General features: G+C 37.3%; 1 pseudogene; it reads right to left on the bottom strand.

Moving 5' to 3' along the window:
* Positions 1-2,968: 2,968 nt before the first annotated feature.
* LOC139734143 (dynein axonemal assembly factor 11-like) lies at positions 2,969-15,318 on the bottom strand (annotated as a pseudogene).
* Between the last annotated feature and the right edge of the window lie 5,507 nt (positions 15,319-20,825).

Genomic DNA, 20,825 nt, shown 5'->3' with positions numbered 1-20,825 from the left:
ATATTTCATGCCACTTTGGGTTCTCATCTGACAAGTGACACACAATTATAGTCAATTGGTACAATTGCCAATCGTACAGTACACTCCTGTTGTAATGAACACAGATATAATGAAATTCTTGTGACAACGAAATCAAACTTCAGGTCCTAACATTATCATCTATATAATCTTTATACACTATACTGATTGGTTATAACGAAATTCCGTTATAATGAAAGAAAACCGCCGGTCTTGAGGACTTCATTCTAACGAGAGTACACTGTACTAACTCAAAGACAACTTTATGCAGCCTAGCTTCCGGCGTATTAGGCGTACAAAAAAAAAAGAGGAAAAATTGCACAATGTTGATCGATACATGTTTTTGACAATTTATGACGCACTTTCACCAACTCCCAGAAAATGTTTCAATATGTTGTGTTTCTTATAGGACCAGTGCTAATGCCAAGACATGAACAAGCAATCATACATTCCTTTTACAACCTTATGTAAACATTACAGTGCACTCCCGGTATAACAAACACAGTTATAACAAAATTCCAGTTACAACGAAGTAAAAAATCAGCCTGCAACATCATCCGCTCAATGTATTTTAATTGTTTATTTGTTTGGTTATAACAAAATTTTGATATAACAAAAGGAAACTGCCGGTCGCGAAGACTTTGGTATAACGGCAGTCAACTGTACTAGCACATAGCCCAAACATTTTACACTCAAAATCACACACAATACTATTACACAGAAGTGGAAATTAACACTAACATTCTTCTGGTATTAAGGGTAGTTTAGTGGTGACATCATGTCAAGATCTGAGAGATTTATGAAGGTGATTTGGCACTGAAGCAAATCTACACATCATGTTGTACTAGACTGATTTTGACCATTCTCAGGATTTGGCGAACAGGAAACATCTCACAATGGGTCCATGCTCTTCCACTATAAGAGGACTTCACACACTCGATGGAATTAAAGCCATCAATATACCTCTCTTTTTTTTTTTCCACTGAAGACATTAAAATGATTAACATGCACAACAGCAGATCCTACGACAATCTTTTTTTAATACATCTTTGGCTGCTATTGGATTTGTGTAGTTGCTGTGAGTGTAATTCTAAATATTGTATGCAAACAGACCAAGTGATATACATTTTTAGACACATTCACAAACGCAAAGAAAATGCTACACTGCAAAATGTACCACAGTTGAGACCTCTTCCTTTGTATCACAACCATTGAAGACTTTTATTGAAAGAGACACTGTCTTTTTAACAAGCCCTTTTACATATTAACATAGTGGAGCATTTGAATCCAGGAATGAATATATCAAAGATCATAGAGTAGGGGGCCCTTCCATGAGGTTTGCAATTATTCTACATTACATTGCAATGATTGCAGTTACTGCAGCAACAACTGACTGATATTCTTTTGGCTGTTGCCATAGTAACTGCACATTATTGCGGCTTTCACTAACTGCAGATCTCATTATGGAATGGGCCTCTGGTTTTATCTAACTTTGCTTTCAATACTTATGACACATTTTGAGGCAGAGGAAGACTGCAATTGTCTATACCACAAGAAACCTTGAAATCCAACATTTAAATACAGCTTCATGTCCATTATAGTTGCAGTTGTATATCCACTAAAGTCAACTAGATATTCGATGCCTGGCTGTAGACATGTTAAATTTCAAGTAACATCTATGGACCTCACACAAACCCATATGAAAGTCACTTTAAGAATGGACGGATGCCTGATTTAATATAGTACTGTAACTTGCATGAGAAGTGTTGATGCAAAAGGGGTAAATTTAAAAGATTTCTCTATAAATTATTTCACAGAATGAACATACAATGTATTTCTCTGCACATTCTCTAAGAATTGCCTTTTTTCCTTTCACTGCTGCTTCTCCTTCCTCCTCCCTCTTTTTTCTTCCTCTATCACTTCCAGAAATACATAGTGGCCTTCCACTATATAAGATAAAGGAAAAGTAAATCAAACAAACAAACAAAAACCTAACAAAGACTGCTGTTTGAGCAGAGTTGTTGTCCCCTTATTCAAATCATACCCCTCATTTGTATTAGCACAGCTAATCAGGTTAGGTTGACATCTGTGCACAATAAATGTTTTCTTTTTTTCTTCTTCTTCTTCTTCTTTTTAGCAGCCCGAGTGGGTGCACTGTAATCAACATCTATCCTTCTTTCATAATCTGTATTCTTCCATAGCATTTTACATTGCAGTGCTCTGTAAATCTACTTTGAATTGTTTTGTTTCCTTTTGATTTTTCTAAAGTATAGATTGAATATTTGTAATTATGATGGGAAATATATACGAATATGGACACATAAATTGACTGCAACATAAAAAAATTCCAACCTCAAGTTCGTTCTACTAAAGCAAATAATCATACAAAGCTGATAATACTGCCAAAAAGATGCCGCCATTTGCCACAAGAACTGCTGCTCCACTGTAACCTGAGTGTTAGTGATCTCCCTTCTTTAGTCATGCTGCTATCGAAATGCAAACTTGCCACGCTTTATGTCTATGATGTCATACACAGCTGAGAGTCACTGTTCTATCTGTGAGGCAAGGTCAAGATTGTCAGAATCTGCCACACGGCATGAACGCACAGCCTTGAAGATGCGGCTCTTAATCAGATAGAGCATGTGGGTTGTTTTGCAAAATCCACATAGATTGAATCCTAATCCTGCGGATGTGAAAAGAAGTCAGTAATCTGACAAACCATTCTGTGGCTTGCACGCCTTGCACAGCTGATGCAGCCAGATCAGGAGAGACGTCTTGGTCATGCATAAAACCATCACAGATGCCGCACTTCACTCCAGGCTCCAAAAATACAAGCTGTGTTCCTGCCTCGGTACAGATATGCAACGGAAAACCGGTGTCAGCCGAGTCACACACATCCTGCCGTCATCTGTTTGCAACTGAAAGACATTGTTGAATCACAAACGCGTTGTCATAGCAATGGAGGAACGTCGGGATCATCCACAAAGTCCTCGCTGTTGCTGCGCTCCTCAACCACTGGTCTCCTACCAAGAAGTGGGCCCCTGCTGGGCTCCCCGCTTCCCTTGGTCACCATCAGGTCTACCTGCTTGCCACTCTTGGGGTCCACCTCCAGCCGCTGGAGCTTTTGCCTGTTGGAGAAGAAGAGAATAGGTTGTTCAGAAACTTTGACAGAATAATATTGTAGGTATGGAAACACAGACAAAATCAAGTACAAAGATTTTAAAAGTAGTATTGCAAATTTCATCATAAGATGTCTTATTTCCAATACTACATGTAAGAACACACAAAATACAAAAACTTAACATTTCAACATTCTGTGACGTGAGGCAGACTGTGTGAATGAACATCCCGGGGGACATCAGGAAAGACAAGGGACACACACTATAAAGAAATGGACTTGTAAACCACCATGACATTGAACGACAATGGCTTAGGACAGGTGACAATAGAGGGCGCCTCATTCCCAACCCTCGCATCATGCATGAGAATGCGATTGGATGAGGCAAAGTCCATTATTTTGTCCTGCATGCATTATACAATCTACAACAAAGAGAAAAGGAAGATACTTAGGTACGTGTATATGGAAGTTTCAGCATATTTCAAACTTTTCTACCCTTGTAGTTGTACATTACATTTGTCCAGGGAAAGGTAAATTTGATACACATATCATACAACAACATTGAAAGTGGATGTTTATGCATTCAAACAACTACATGGAAGGTGATTGGTCTTCATAAGTGACATATTTATCCACTTTATTCATGAAACATGTAGTGATAGTAAAACATATCTTATCTACTTCAGAGCCATCTACAGAGTGGATGACAAAATAATGTGACCAAAAAGAAAGTACACAAACTCTAAATCATTAATGGAGCTTTCAACTTACTCAACAGACTGCTGTGTCTTTGTGGTCTGTTCCTGACCATTGGAGCTTGGTTTTGCTGCTACTTTCTTTGGCTTTATGTATTCTCTGACCTGCAATAGATGAGTGAACAAGCGAAACGTCACAATGATTGTCACATTCCATGTGAATGGGTCATCACATAGAGCATCTGAGCTGAGGAACAAATGCCCAGTTTAAAATTGTTAATGCACATCTCATATCAGACTGAAGTTACTGGTTCTTGATTTGTACCCTAGCCTTACGACTGAATGAGGTAGCCAATTTTCTTGCATTTCCACTACTTAATGAGGCCCCATCTATTACAAGCCAATAAACAAAAACAAAACATACACACAAGTACCAAATCATACACATATAGCAATTGATAAGGGCAGTAAAATATATCAATACAAACTGGGATGGCCTATGTGCAAATTTCACAAAATATTGCTTGAACTCTGACCTTTGGCATGGTGATCAGTAGGTGACCCGTAGTCTTTGACCTTTTGGCCTCACTTGCATCAGCCCTCACTTCTTCAGTGAGGACAAGCTGTAGTATCTGCAAGGTAAAATCACATACATGCAACAACAGTCATGAAAAGCTGTCAATATAGTGATTGCTGATGATGACTAAGATGATGATGCTGATAATTTAAAAGGAAAAAGAAAAGAATAATAACAAATCACCTACGATAGTCTTGATAAGGACACATAAAGCAATGTGATAAGCATCAACAATAATGATGACGAGGATATTTACCACTTTAACTCCTACCAGCTGTGATGAGAGCAAAAGAAAGAGTACAAAATCCTCTATGACCTATGGGCAACAGCATTGCTCTAGTAAATCACAAATAAGACTATGATCAAAGCCACTTCAGCGTCAGCATCAGCATCAGCAAGTTCATTTTTACTACAAGAGTTTTATCTATTCTTTGTTACATGTATACACTCTTTCTCATTTTTGCTATATTACATATCACAATGTTCACATTCATATTCTATTCATATTCAATTTTTCTGCCCTGTATCAAAGCACTTAGAAGCGCCCGCATGAAGGACTTTTAATATAAATGTCATTTATTATTGTTATTAATCATTATGTGTCATACCTTCATTCACATTGATCTCATCTGTTCATATCATCCTCACCTTTCCCTTGAGAACTACTTTCACGTGCGTAGGCTGCACGTCCACGTCAATGAGTGAGGTGTCCAGATGTTTGAAGCACGCCACGTCCAGCTCAAACTGGTTCTCCTCCTCGTTGTCCGTCACACTGAAGTCAATTCTGCGACAAAGATAAAGTGCCACTGACCGATTCAAGAACACACACCATGCAATAATGTTTCCTCGAACCTTTGATATCTCTTGCCCTCCACCATAACATGTTAAGCTTTCATATTTGGATTTTGTAAATCATTCCCCCCCCCCAAAAAAAAACAAAACAAAACAAAAACCACCAACAACAAACAAACAAACAACAACAATATTAAAACAACAACAAACACGCACACAAGTAAACACACAAAGATCCCAATAAACAATTGCCATGATATGAATCAGGCAAAGGACTAGGAGGATTAAACATAATTCCTATTCATGGACGGCACGTACTAGGACATCTGTGTTGAGAGGTAAACACAGCACAATAGGGTTTCACTGTAGCAACCCTCATCAGGGATTGGTGCAAGAGTTAGTTTGGAGGTTGCATGAAGGAATCCACTGCTAAAGTTGCCAGTAAGTCTGAATGTGGATGTGTGTTTTTCTCACATCACACACACAATTTTTGTATGAGCTTCAACGGAAATTAGCACCAAGTTTGGAAGTGAAAGCTATGGTACTTTATAGGTAACAGTCTGTGTTCCTTTATTGTCCAATTCTACCACACATGCAGATGTGACACGACGCTATATAAATGTGACAATCATTTAATATGTAATCCACACCATACCATCATACACACACTGTTTAATATGGATATACACAATAATCTACTGTCTTCCTACTCTTAATGGCATCAGATGTGTTAATATTCAAAAGACTGAAATTACAGGAAAATGTGCATACATCATTCTTTAGACAGTGAATTTTTCTTCCATTTATCCCCTGAAAAGGCACAAAAGGACAATAGCTGTGCAGTGCCATGATGTTTCTAAACATAACCAGCACTACAGAGATTCTGACAAACTTACTTGGCTTCATTGACGTTCAGAACTTTGCCGTCATCTGTGGTAAGTCGGACGACCCTCTTGGCCGGATGGGGACCCCTTTTCTTACTGCAAACAATGAATAGACATAATATGGCAAATAACACAGATGTCTACATATTCACAGTGCCAGCTATGGAAGCTAGCACAAATGATAATTCTCTCCACACTAGTGGCCAACGCTGACATATTAATCCTATGAAATGTGCATGTATGCATGGATGGGTATGTATGTTTGAACGAACATACATTCACACAGGTCATATGAAGTGGTTGGTGCACCATGTAACATTTGTGATGCGATGGGTCCTTTTCATTGTCTTATTGAATGTGGTACGATGAAGTATGAAAATTAGGTCATTATGCTTTGACAGATTTTACATGGTATATTTTTGAGTGAGTAATTTTTTGTGCATGGCCAGGAGAGATGAATTTTGCATGTTTTTAATTCAATTAGCATATATCAGTACTAAAGCACTCAAACAGCTCACCGTTGCCATGGAAGTTCAGGAGCTTTGGCAGCATTTACTCCAGTGAAAGGTTACTGGTTCACATTACGACAGCAAATTCACTCATGCTACAGAACTAGCAAATGTGGAAAAAACTTCAAATAACATAACAGTTACAGATATATACTCCTACAAAATATCTACCTTGAGACCAAAACTATGAAATGATACCACATACAGTGTATAATGAGCACAAAATGTAAATGCCTTTAGTTTGGGGCTAGTTTGACTTGCTTAAAGTGCACAAAAAAATTCCATGCCACAAAATGTCCACTTTTAGAGTAGTCTATGTGTTTCACACTCACCTTCTCTCCTCTTCCTCTTGCCTCTTCTTCTCCTGGACATGGTATATTTTTGAGTGAGTAATTTTTTGTGCATGGCCAGGAGAGATGAATTTTGCATGTTTTTAATTCAATTAGCATATATCAGTACTAAAGCACTCAAACAGCTCACCGTTGCCATGGAAGTTCAGGAGCTTCGGCAGCATTTACTCCAGTGAAAGGTTACTGGTTCACATTACGACAGCAAATTCACTCATGCTACAGAACTAGCAAATGTGGAAAAAACTTCAAATAACATAACAGTTACAGATATATACTCCTACAAAATATCTACCTTGAGACCAAAACTATGAAATGATACCACATACAGTGTATAATGAGCACAAAATGTAAATGCCTTTAGCTTGGGGCTAGTTTCACTTGCTTAAAGTGCACAAAAAATTCCATGCCACAAAATGTCCACTTTTAGAGTAGTCTATGTGTTTCACACTCACCTTCTCTCCTCTTCCTCTTGCCTCTTCTTCTCCTGGACGTGATCGCTGATGGCCTTGCGGGATTCTGGAGTGTAGCCAACCTTCTCATTCCAGAAGCTGTAATAAGAATGAGATTCAAATGTTATTCTTGTTTCAAATCATGTCGAGCCAACTTTATCAAATGTGTTCATTAGCAACTTCTTCTTCTTCTTCTTCTGATTAAGTCTGCCTCCTTCAATAGGCTAAAGATTCTTGCAGACTGTGCTATTTACACTATAATACAGTTTATTTACAGTTATTTACAAGCACATAACAAATTTGAAGAAAATAACTAGCCACTGTGATCAACCGTTAGTCTGTTACGGTTAGTATATTAGGTATGATTATATCCTTGTTAGCTGCACTAACTTGGTATGTATGTGCATTGCATCCTTCAAAGCGTTTAAACCATATCCAGCTAACTCTCTCCACTGGTATATCGACAATTCAGTGGGCACATGTGCATGCAGGTGGGGGGGGGGGGGATAGGTTATGACGGTGTTAACGCACATTAGACTCAAATGTGACACTGTGATATGAAAGACAAATAAATGTATCTGATATGATTTACTACTACTACTACTACTACTACTACTACTACTACTACTACTACTACTGCTACTACTACTACTACTACTACCACTACTACTACTACTACTACTACTACTACTACTACTACTACTACCACTACTACTACTACTACTACTACTACTACATAACGGACACACATCTGAGACCAAGTACACAAAGCTTTGCAAAATATCTCTGTCCAACATCTGGGCATGAACTAGGTATGATTATATCCTTGTTAGTTGCACTGTTGTGGAAAAAAAGCAGAATCCCTGTTATTCACACTGTACAGTTGCATGTATGCACATGGTATAGCTCAAGATGGGTGTGGTGTGAGCAGAAGACCACAGAGCAATAAAAGCTCAAGAAAGGGCTGGACCATGCAACTTACTTTTCTTCTTCTTCCTCCTCTTCCTTCTTTGTGACATCATCATCATTCTGAGATTCACCCTTGTGCTGCATGTCACTGAGGAAATAGATATCAAACAAAGAAAAAAAAAAAGGAAATCATTCACAATATCCACATTATGAATGACATGCTGAAAGAATGTCACAAATGAAGTTTCAATTTCATAGGGCAGTAGCCAAATCTTTAACTTAACATTGAATGTGTGGAGCCCTTGAATGTAATCACTGAACAAAATTATATCAGGAAAAGAACCAAAATCATATTTTAACTGCCAAGAAGTGTGAGCTGAAAGTGTATGGGGTGGATGTTCCTGTGTGAAGAGTTTGCAGCAACCTGAGAACACAAACTCACGATTGGTTGATGTCGGTGTACCATCTCTTGTCGAAGCCTTTCGATGCCTTCTTTTCCGCTTTCTCCTTCATGTGGTTCTCTGCTTCAGCCTTCTCGTTTTCCTTTTGTCAAAAAGAGTGAAATAAGGAGAGCTACAGGTACAAGTGTACATCCAATGTGGTGCAAATGCCAAAGGTTGATAAAATAGAAAATCCATTTGATTTCATGCCGAGCAAAAAACAGAGGAAACTTAAAGGGATTGTATAGTTTTGGTTGAGACCTAATATTAGGTTTCTAACATTTTTTTGTGAGATAATGAGAAACCTCTTATGAATTATGAAAGATCATGTAATTCCATGAGGAATTCAACATTTATTTGATGAAATTGGTTTTGAAATGGCTGAGATATCCAAAAACGAGCGATTCCGATAAAGTGTGGGACCCAGCTTTTGTTATGATCACTTTGTTTTACTTTGTTTTTGGATGTTTCAGTCATTCCAAACCCGATTTTCATCAAATAAACTTTGAATTCCTCTTAAAATGGTTTGCTCTGTACTATTTCATATGTGTTTTCTTGGTATCTCGCAAAAAATTAAAAGCCCAATTCTCATCTCCACCAATACTGTACCATCCCTTTAAAACTAGAATTGTGTGTACATACATGTATGTTGGAAACTTATGAGGCCATGTCATCACCATTTATTCTATGTTGCATACAAAGTCATTTCGAGTATTGATCACTGTTATGTTCAAATTTGAGAATGTTTAAAATTCTGTAACTTTCTGCTTTTTGGTCCAATCCTGATGAAACCTCCCCCATTTCCGTTTATTCCACTTCACTCCATTCATCAAAGCCAACTAGAACAAAGTATTGCATTTCACTTTCGCCCGTTCATTTATTTGTGGCTGCACTTCTCTTCTTCTTTTAACCAGTTGAGGATGAGTTTATTTCAGTATAATATGTATTTGGCATAGTTACCTGCTCGAGTATGGTCAGGACTAGTCCTTCAAAGGGGTTAACATTTCTCTTGCAATCACATCAACATTTCCTGAACTGTGAAAGTCTGCCTAAGAGTGGAAGGACGAGTAAGAAGTTTGGTCAGTAGTCCATTACTACACCTTAACTGAGAGATTAGCCATTTTCTGTTGACCGATCACTCTGTCCATCATTACACCTTTCACTGAGAGGCTAGCCATTCTTCAATGACCAGTCCATCCATCATTAAAGGGATGGTATAGTATTGGTGGGGATGAGGATTAAGCTTTTAACTTTTTGCGAGGTATTGAGAAACCACTTATGAAATGTTACAGAGCATACCATTTTAAGACAAATTCAAAGTTCATTTGATGAAGATTGGTTTTTAAATGGCTGAGATATCCAAAAACAAAGTATAACAAAGATACACTAATGAATGGTGGGTCCCACCTTTTATTAGTATCGCTTGTATTGGATATCTCAGCCATTTCAAAACCAATTTTCATCAAATAAAAGTTGAATTCTTCTTGGAATTACATGCTCTTTCATATTTCATAAGAGGTTTCTCATTATTGCACCAGAAAGGTTAGAAACCTAAAGCCAGCTCCCAACCAAAACTATATCTATTCCTTTAAACCTTTTGCCATGAGACTGGCCACTCTCTGATGACCGGTCACTCCCTACTCACCCTCTTCAACTGATACTCTCTCTGCTGCTCCAGGATTTGGGGACGGATCGCATCGAGCTCCTGGATGGCGGCAATCCTCTCCGATTTCTCAATCTCTTTTCCATCTAATCTCTGACAAGAAACATAATATATACATAAGAACATTATGAATGCATTTATGATTTCCACAGTTCAAACAACAAATTATCACACAGAGTAAAAAAAAAACCAACAAAAAAAACAAAACAAAACAAAACAAAACAAAGTAACCACAACACCAACATCAGAAGATGGATACTGTAAAAGTAGAATACTTATACAAGATTGAGTTTATACCCGCTGGACTACCTACAGTGGGACTGCACCTTTAAACTTTCGCAGATGAGGACACAGTATGTATTTATGTACAAACTTTAGTACCTGAACAAATGTTAGTGGGATATCATCATATTTTTCCCATTGTTCAGTCATCGGCAGAATCTCATCTCACATTGTCGTATTTGTTTGCTTGTTTCTTGTATAAGTTGCTGGTTTGTCAAAATTCATTGTTTTAGTTTTTGTTTTGGATTTTTACTTTGTTTAGGTTGTTTTCCAATTAGTTGCATTTTTCTTCTTGTCCCTTTTTTTTTTGGGGGGGGGGGGCACTTGAGATCTTAGACTAGGAAATTTGCTGAAAAGGGACTCACTCATGATTGACCTGGTAATGACAATTATGACAATTATGAGAATAACAATAATAACAAAATAATACTGGTAATCATCATCATCATAGTCATCATCATCATAATCATAATAATGACAAAGTAATAATGATGACAATATAATATTGATAGAAACTATTATCATCACAGTCATTATCTTCATCATAAATGTAATTGTAAGAATTTGAAGATTAAAAAAAAAGCAAGACAAGAGTAATAATCGCTGGTTTACCTCCAGCTGTGGGAGTGTAGCAATGACATACTGCCTATAGCCTTCATACTCCGTGCAGGGATTGCCTGTCAAAAACCTACAAGGGAAGCGAGAAAAAAAACATGAATAATGAACCAAGATTTTTTTTTTTTTTTTCAAATACATGATGTTTTTCGCAACATTGTAGACATCGTAGTTGTTGTTTTTTCCACATTATTTGTTTTTACGTACTGCACAAACAAAATTAAAATATGGCTCTTCATGCTGTTAGTACGTTTCATCTATCAGTTCAAATTATGTTGTTTTATCAACTAAATGTAAAATGTAGATACGCATGTGCTCACAGAGTCACCATCCCTATCTAACTTCCTATAGTGATACTTCTGTACAGAGAGATTCACCCTTTACTATAGTGGAGCCTGCCACGGTTATTCATCAACAATCATTACCCAATTCAACATGACCTAGGTGTACAATAGGAAGCCCACTCACGTGTGCCTTAATCTAACAGGAAGGCCATTATGATACAATAGTGATTAGGGGGATTAGGGGGATTTGGTAATCTCTCCTCATTGACAATTACTGTCCAGAAATCTATGCCAATCACAAAGAAATCACTCTCCTGTGTGTGGAAAGCTTGGAACAAAACATAGTAGGGGTCAAAGATCCTATGTTATACATACCCAGTCTTTAAACAGTGGAAAATCCTGAGAATGGTCAGAATATATATATCAGTGGCAAGAAATTTGCTCCTGCGACAATTGCTCAGTCTAATTTTCTCCAAGGACTATAGGGTTAGGATTGAGGTTGCGATAGGGTTTTAGGTTTAGTTTGATATTAGGATTAGGGTTAGGGTTATGTTTGTGGGTAGAAATTATGCTTTGGCTTAGCGTGCAGATATTTCATGGGAGCAAAAGTTGCAAGAGCAAATGTCATGGAATCGTACAAACCATTACAACTAATGCAGATGTCAAGAAACTCAATACAGCAATTGCCTGTGAAGCATAAACACTACAACACACACTACACACACACCAAAAAAAAAAAAAAATCTTAGATGGAGCAACATATGACTTACATTTCTCTGAGATTGTAGTTGTCCCGAAGAGACTCTATGCTTGTCACTTCTCCAACAAAGTTCACTGTCAGGTCAAGTTTCTTCAGTGATTCACATCCTGTACAGGTCATCATATGATGTGAAAAATGTCATCTTAATCATACTTCACTACAATGTACAATTTATCATGCTGTCATACTTGTTTGCCTTCCCTTCTGCCAAAATAAGAGAGAACTTTGATCCCAATAAACCATTCTACTGATCATACATTCACGCTGCGACCGACTTCCTTTTCATAAAATATTTTAGTTAGACTAATTAATGGTAAAAAATGAAACTTCACATGCACTGAAATTAGACATTGACTTTTACATTACTGTCAAATTTGATTGCAAAACCAGATTTCTGGATTATCCCTATGATACAGGATTACCTAGTACAAAAATGTGATTCAACATTACATGGGAGTTGCCGTGTGAAATGTGAATTTTGCATCATGTCTTACGCCCATGACACTGGACTCTACATCAAACTCACATCGCTTCTTCCTTGACCAATTCTACATCCTCTACACTTGCAGCATTTCACTGAATAAAGTTCTACAGGTTTACAAGTGCAGATCTCTGCACACATGTCTCGGCTTCAGCTTGTGTTGTTTATTGCTGGATCACACCAGATAAACCAGTATATTTGGATGGTTATTGCTCTTAAACTTGTCAAGTACAATTACAAGTAACCAATTGTTAGTCTCATTATCTCAGTACTTCATTCACTGTGCATTCATTTGTTTGTTTGTTTGTTTGACTATGTCCTTGTCTATGGTGGGGGGGGGGGGGGGGGGGGAGATTAGTAATGGAGTCTTACTGAGACTCACCTGACAGATTTTCAATCCTTTCAATGTTATTGAGGGCGAGATTCAGGTACTCCAGTTTCTTGAGGCGACCTACATTTTCTGTGAAATAAGAATACAAAGGAATATCACTTGCAGAATTAATAAATAAATAAATAAATAAATAAATAAATAAATAAATAAATAGATAAATAAATAAATAAATAAATACAGTTTCTTGAGGTGACCTACATTTTCTGTGAAATAAGAATACAAAGGAATATCACTTGCAGAATTAATAAATAAACAAATAAATAAATAAATGAATAAATAAATAAATAAATAAATATATAAATAAATAAATAAATAAATAGATAGATAAACAAATCACAGTATAAGAATAATGCTTTGAACAGAACACATTTGCAAATGAGCATATCAAATACAACTAAAATTCTGATAAGCTTTGGAGAAACTTCAGTTGTACGGTCACATTGTGTCTCCATTTGAAAACCAAATTTGCATTGTATCCATTGATCGCCAATAGTTTTAAAGATTCAATTATATTTCCACCAACAGTAAGTTTGGTGCAGATCAAGGACTATCATTTCATTAGCAATGAATCAATTATGTGCATCTTTCATTAATCATAACAAAAAAAAACCCAAATATAACCATTGTAAATTCTACATTCAGAATATCCCCTTTGCAAAAAAAAATCAAATTAATTCCATTCACATATTTTCCAAAACTTCACATCCATTCATCCCAGATCCATTAAATCGTACACTGTATGTAGGTACTCTACAAAAGCAAAGGATAGTGTATACAATATTACTCACCTATTCTAGGAATTAGATTACTCTGAAGATACAGAATCTTCAGGTCTCTGCACCACTTGTCCAGAAATTCAATCCTGAATTGATATGAAAATAGCACAAAATCACAAAAACACAAGATCAGTCAAATGATTATATGCATTATTGAGCTTACACAGTATACAACCACCATACAAACCCATGTCATTTTTTTACAGATTTCTTTCTTTAATTCTTTCGTTTTTCGTAAATGAAATATTCATCTTTAAAAGAATACAGAGAAACAAACTTAAGAGCTTGGTAAAATATGAATGAAGTCTGACAAATGATGGCTATTTACATTAGAGTAATCTAGATCAATATTGTGTTGTACCACAGGCATTCCAAAGGGGGAAAAAAAAGAGCTGTCGTGGTCATGTGACTGTTATATTACATGCACAGTATACAGTGTATAGTGCATGTAGTAGTATGTGCATGAAAGCTGAAAGCAAGATTGTCAGTGCATGAAAGCTGAAAGCAAGATTGTCAGCTGAGAATCAATCTAACAGGGATTTCAGTGCATCATGCTACAAATACAACAGAGTTAGTGACCATTCTTTACACTGGGAAAGCAAAGCTCTCTTCAACATTGACTGATAACAACAAATAAATCCATTCCTCTCATTGGCAAATTTGACTTACTTTTCTATATCTTGTTGATGAAGCGACACTTCTTCCAGAGTTGATATTTGCATCTCATTGTGCTCCGCTCTCTTCCGAACCATGTCTTCTGTGACTATACATTCATGGCAAAACACAAATTGATATGTGAATACATGAATGAATGAATGAATGAATGAATGAATGAATGAATGAATGAATGAATGAATGAATGAATGAATGAATGTAAATGAAAATAAATAAAAAAATAAATAAGTAAATAAATAAATAGATAAATGAATGAAAAAGTTTTTATGTACTTTCTGAGCTTGCTTTGTGACAATTTACTTTATTAAATGCATTGATCAGTATCATATTGGAAATGTGCATATAAAGACTGTTTATTATTACTGTCAATGTAATTATTCCTATTATTATCATACTTCGTCTCTCTACTCATCCCATTAGACAAATTTTACCTCTGTTATTATTATTTTCTCAAGATGGCATTTCAGGGCTTTTTGGGTTACAACATACAAAAGTCGGTAATGTACTCACTGCGCACCATCTTGACTGGAAAACTGGGATAAAAGTGAACTTCACAAAATGCCAATTGTCTGTGCTCCAACGTTGTATCTGGTACACCACTTCCTTCACCTAGCTAGCAGGGTTTTGTGGCATGATCTACACTTAAGTATTTCCCTGTTGTTGAGGGTGAGGACGGTGCAAAGAAAGAGGAACAAATTGGGAGAATGAGTAAACAACATTCTTGCTTTGGTTATGTGTCACAAAGAGGCAAGAAGTCCATGTGTGCCTTCCACCCAAACTTGAAACAAACACACTAAACAAACTAGAGAAGGACTCTGAGCTCTGAGAGCGCAGACCTCCGCTAAGCAGCTCAACCTTATTCCCACCACTGATCTTGTTCTTCCATAGAGATCAGTGACTTACACCCATACGTATGGATGCTGAAAGTCGCCCGATTTCTCAATTTAGAAATATTTTGTAAAAATGTTATGTCATCAACTTCCAGCTGCGTGGCACGCCTCATCTTAGCACTAGCAGAAACAAGAGCATGCACTTAAGTGTGCTGATGAAAACCTTAAAAAAATGTGCAACTTGAACTCTTAAGTCTCAAGTTCATCGACCCTACCTGCCAAAATATTGAAAATCCGTCATAAAATCCACAAAATTCCTGGATCACTACCAAAATTTAATCATCCGTTACTTGATTCTCAACCTTTCCTGCAGTGCAAGTTTCATCCAAATCCGTTTACAACTTTTTGAATTATTTTGCACAAAGATGAACAAACAAACCAACAAACAAACAAATGCCAAAGAAAATACGACCTCCTCCCTTGGCAGAGGTAACAAACAGAAATGTTAGATCTATATCTATGCATGTGTGTAGTCACTCTGACCTGTGATCTCCAGAAATATTTTCTAATTGCATGGTTTCTACATGTACGATCAAACTTGTTGTAGAATCATTTTGATACAACAGAATGTAACTCACGAACTTGACTCGAGTTCTGGGTACTTAAAGGACAAGTTCACCTTCATAAACATAAGGATTGAGAGAATGTAGCAATATTAGTAGAACACATCATTGAAAGTTTGAGGAAAATCAGACAATCCGTTCGAAAGTTATGAATTTTTGAAGTTTTTGTGCAGTACCCGCTGGATGAGAAGACTACTGCAGTGTATGAATAACTTAGATGTCACATGCGTACAACAATATAAGGACAACATAAAGAGAATTTCACAAAATTCCATCTTTTGAAAAAAGTACACATTCCCCTGACTTGTTACCGACAAATGTTATGGGTAATATTATTCCCCCTGCCTTTAGAAAGAGGCAAGTCAAGTGCTCTTTTATTATGCGAAAAAAGTGAAAATATGTTGAATTTTCTTTTACATTTTCTTTATACTGTTGTACGCATATGACTCACAAGCTGTAGTAGTCTCCTCATCCAGCGGTTCCAACACAAAAATTTTAAAAATTCATAACTTCTGCATCGATTGTCCAATTTTCCTCAAACTTTCACTGATGTGTTCTACTATTAAATATTGTTGCATTTTCTCAATCCTTATGTTTATGAAGGTGAACTTGTCCTTTGACTATACACTAACAACCTGCCCAGGCCATAACTTAAGTGGAACCAGTAGTCCAGGCGCAGCGACCCAGAAAAAATGACTTCGTTCAACCCACCCCGAAGAAAAGGTTTGACTGCATGGGGTGGTCGGTTTGTGATATCAAATTGTGGTATCAATGAAATTTTACAGGCCATTTTAGTTGCGACATGACCATATTCTTAGAGGAAGCGTCTGCACACACTAAGACTACTACACTTACCACTAGCACTACTACAGGCGCCAATGCCAGTGGTGCGTGTTATAGTCTTAGCGTACAAAGACTTTTTCCGCGACAAACATCGGTTTTTGCGTGCAAACTAACTTTTCACGCTAAGCTGGGGTCGGTGTAGTGTAGTTTCCAGACATTTTTATTTCGTCTTTATTTCTCCGAGTTGAAGCAAGCCAAGTGAGAGTGCATACCCAGCGATTGTGACGCCCGAACCGTTTTTTGTGGCAATCATTGAGCATACACCCTCACTCGGCTTAGCGCAATACAGCGGGCTTCTGCACAATACACAAGCTGTAACTCAGAGAAATAAAGGTGAAATAAAAACAGCTAGAAATTAAGACTAGGGTCGGTAACGCTTGTCGCTATTGTGGCACTGAAAATGACAAAATTATCACAGTTTTTGCATTTATTTCACGAAGGATTCATCGGAACGCCTTAAAACTATATATGTAAATGTTGCTAGAGATGTCAGCAATACAATGGGATACATTGTAAGGTATAATATTGTGCATGGTTACCATGGTAACCGGATGCCTACAGGTGATTGGTAACTCCCAAAAATATCTGGAATTTGGACAGGTTTGTTTCTTTTGCCTTTCGTGCACATCAGTCATTGTAGATGAGCTCTACACTGTAAAATTAGTCTGGATAAAAAGGGAAAAGACGCCCAAGATTTTTCCCTCATTCTCTCCTCAGCATTAATTCATTACTGCACGTTTTGAATAAAATCTACATATCATAATATTTCATTTTATTCTATATATATATATATATATATATATATATATATATATATATGTATATATATTTTTTACAATAGCTAATGAACACAAAAGTACGCTTAATTCTTTGATGGATAATCCAGCGCACGTGTATATTCCTTCTTTAGAAAGGAATTTATCGGTATTCTTGAATAAACTTCCTTTAAGAACATAAACAATCAATTGCTTTCCTCTGCTCTTTTCCAGGATTGTTTTGAATAACCATCGCTCTGTAAATACTCGAAAGAGCCACTATAGAATATTGGCTTTACTTTCTGTATTCATCTTATTTTTAAGGGAAATTTGTGTCCATACATTATTGAAAACTATATACATTTGCCTATGCGTTGAAGTCAAATTTGTGTTGAAAGTACGACGGATGCAACTTTTTCATGCATTTTACTATTCGAAAATGATATCTTTCTTTCAATGGCCGTTTATTATGCCTTTGCTTACAAATTTTGCTGTAACTTGAGAATGCTTCAAAATATTCTTCACATATACCTGATGTCGTACACTTTATGCAGAAGGAAGGACATGCGTATTGAGCTTTTTGAAATTATGGGCTTTAGTTATTGACAACTAAATTCTGATTGGATAATACTGGTTGCCATGGCAACAGGGAAAACTTTTTTAACGAAAATCAATAAGAAATTGTGTGCTTTTTTATTGCATCTATAAGATAAAAAAAAAAATGTTTGCAGCAGCAGGAGGCATTTTGGGGGTTACCAGTCACCTTTAGGCATCCAGTTACCATGGTAACCATGCACAATATTATAACTTACAATGAATCCCACTGTATGGATGACATCTCTAGCAACATGTACATATATAGTTCTATGCAGTTTTGATGAATTCTTCATGAAATAAATGCAAAAACTGTGTGAGTTTGTCGTTTTCAGTGCCCCAAATAGCGACAAGCGTTTACCAATCCTAGTCTTAATTTCTAGCCGTTTTTTCCGTCTTTATTTGTCTGAGTTGCAGCTTGTGTATTATGTAGAAGCCCGCTGTATATATTGCGCTAAGTGGAGTGAGAGCACACACTCAGTGATTGCGATTCGGTCGTCACAATCACCGGGTATGCGCTTTCACTCGGCTTGCTTGAATTCTTGAAATAAAGACGAAATAAAAACGGCTAGAAACTGCACTACACGGAACCCAGCTTTGGCGTGAAAAGTTAGTTTGCAGGCAAAACCCTTGCTTATCGAAGAAAAAGTATATGCGCGCTAAGACTACTACACGCAGCACTGGCACTGGCGCCTGTAGCAGTGCTAGTGGTGCGTGTAATAGTCTTGGCGTGCGCAGACTCTTTTACGTTTGTTCCAACAAATCATGATGAAAAGTGGCCAGTAAAATTCTACTGACACCACAATTTGGAACCACATACTACCTGGGGATGTTCATAGAGGTCCCATCTACCACCTTGTCTGGTCAAAGCTTTTCTGCGGGGTGGGTTGATCGAACTCCTTAATTAAGCCTCTTAGTCTTACAGGAATTAGCGCCTTGACTAAACAGTTACAGAAAGAAACCAGGATACGGCAACGTGTTGAACATGTTGCCGTTGATACACACACACAAAACAAACAAACAAACAACAAACGAGGAAAGTTAGGGTCTACACTATTGACAGTATTCGTATGGTATTACTATTACCTGTGTCCATAATTTAGAAACATAGACGTCATAGTCTAGTCATCATTCATGTTCCCACCACTCAAGTCTAGATCGATTGGTGACAATGGACATCTTATGATGTCCGGTCGTAATGAATCATCGCATGATGCGACTAGACTACGCTAAGCCACTAAATCTAGATTATACTACGTGTACTAGATTGTTCTAACATTAGCAAGTTCATGAGTTAGAATTCCAGATTAGAATAGAAATGCAGTAAGACACTAACACGATATTTCACGTATCGGACTGGGGGCTGATCGTCCGTTCGGAATTTCGTTAACCCCATAAAGTCAACTGAAGAGACCGTAGAACTTGAAGCTTATCCACAAATTATAGTCCCTGTTAACACACATAATACTCGGCAGCCTACAATTTACCAGCAAAGGAAGCTTCGGTGTATCAAACTTTGCGGTACAATCGCAAACGAATCACCTCGTAGTCGTATGGACAGGTTCGCATCACGGCACCAACAATCAGCGCTTCGATCTCCCGATCCCATACACAGTTCTGCATGCATATCATGCGCCTTTTGAACAGACCGCATATCGCGATAGTAAACAACCGCGATGGTGACGACCTTCGATTGACCCCATTAGCAGTGTGAGGGTAAAATGATGAAAAGGAGATACTGTGTACCTGCTGTATCGTGTTTTTATTCAAAATACAACCAAAAACAATCCAACAAAACAAGGACGCAAATAAATGGTGGAGTAAGAAACCGTTTCTGTAAATGTATTACATTTTATGGACCCCCCCCCCTTAGTCCTATATACTAGCCTTGTATAATCTGCGGAGCATTTTGATATTCACATGTTCACCTGCTCCCTCCGATGTCGTTTCATTTCTGTTGGAATTCACTCAATGTTGCCAGCTAGGGCAAGCCTCTGCTGGTGTGGTTGATAGTTTCAAGGGCAACTTCGTGTGAACAAAGCATTCATAAAATCTGAATACATTAAAAACTGCATGGTCTATTGTGAAGTGTGGTCAGACTCAACGAGGATTCAGATCCAAATCATTATTACACTGGATGTGCACCTATAAATTCTACTATATATAGGTTCCATGACATTTGCTCCCGGCGACAATTATTGCTCCCATGTAATATATGCACGCTATGCCAAACATAAATTCTACCCGCAAACATTTGAAATACCCATAACCCTAATCCTAATCCTCACAGCAAACTAAACCTAAAACTCTATAGCACAACCGGGTATAAGTCCCCGGAGAAAATAGAAGACCGGTGCAATCATTGCATCTGTATATAGGCCTGAGTCACCATTATCAATTTGTATGATGTCGTTTATTTGGGGAGCATGTTTGTCTCTATATCAATATAGAAAATGAAGATCACAATTTGATCTTGCGCGTTTGTTCGCAGAATGTATAGGAGCCTAAATGA

Source organism: Diadema antillarum, unplaced genomic scaffold (genome assembly GCF_040938485.1).
Source record: "Diadema antillarum isolate AM-2024a unplaced genomic scaffold, OU_Dant_1.0 seq00000512_RagTag, whole genome shotgun sequence".
NCBI classification, from domain to species: domain Eukaryota; kingdom Metazoa; phylum Echinodermata; class Echinoidea; order Diadematoida; family Diadematidae; genus Diadema; species Diadema antillarum.
The sequence above is the reverse complement of the archived record's forward strand: the minus strand, read 5'-3'. Positions and strand labels throughout refer to the sequence as shown.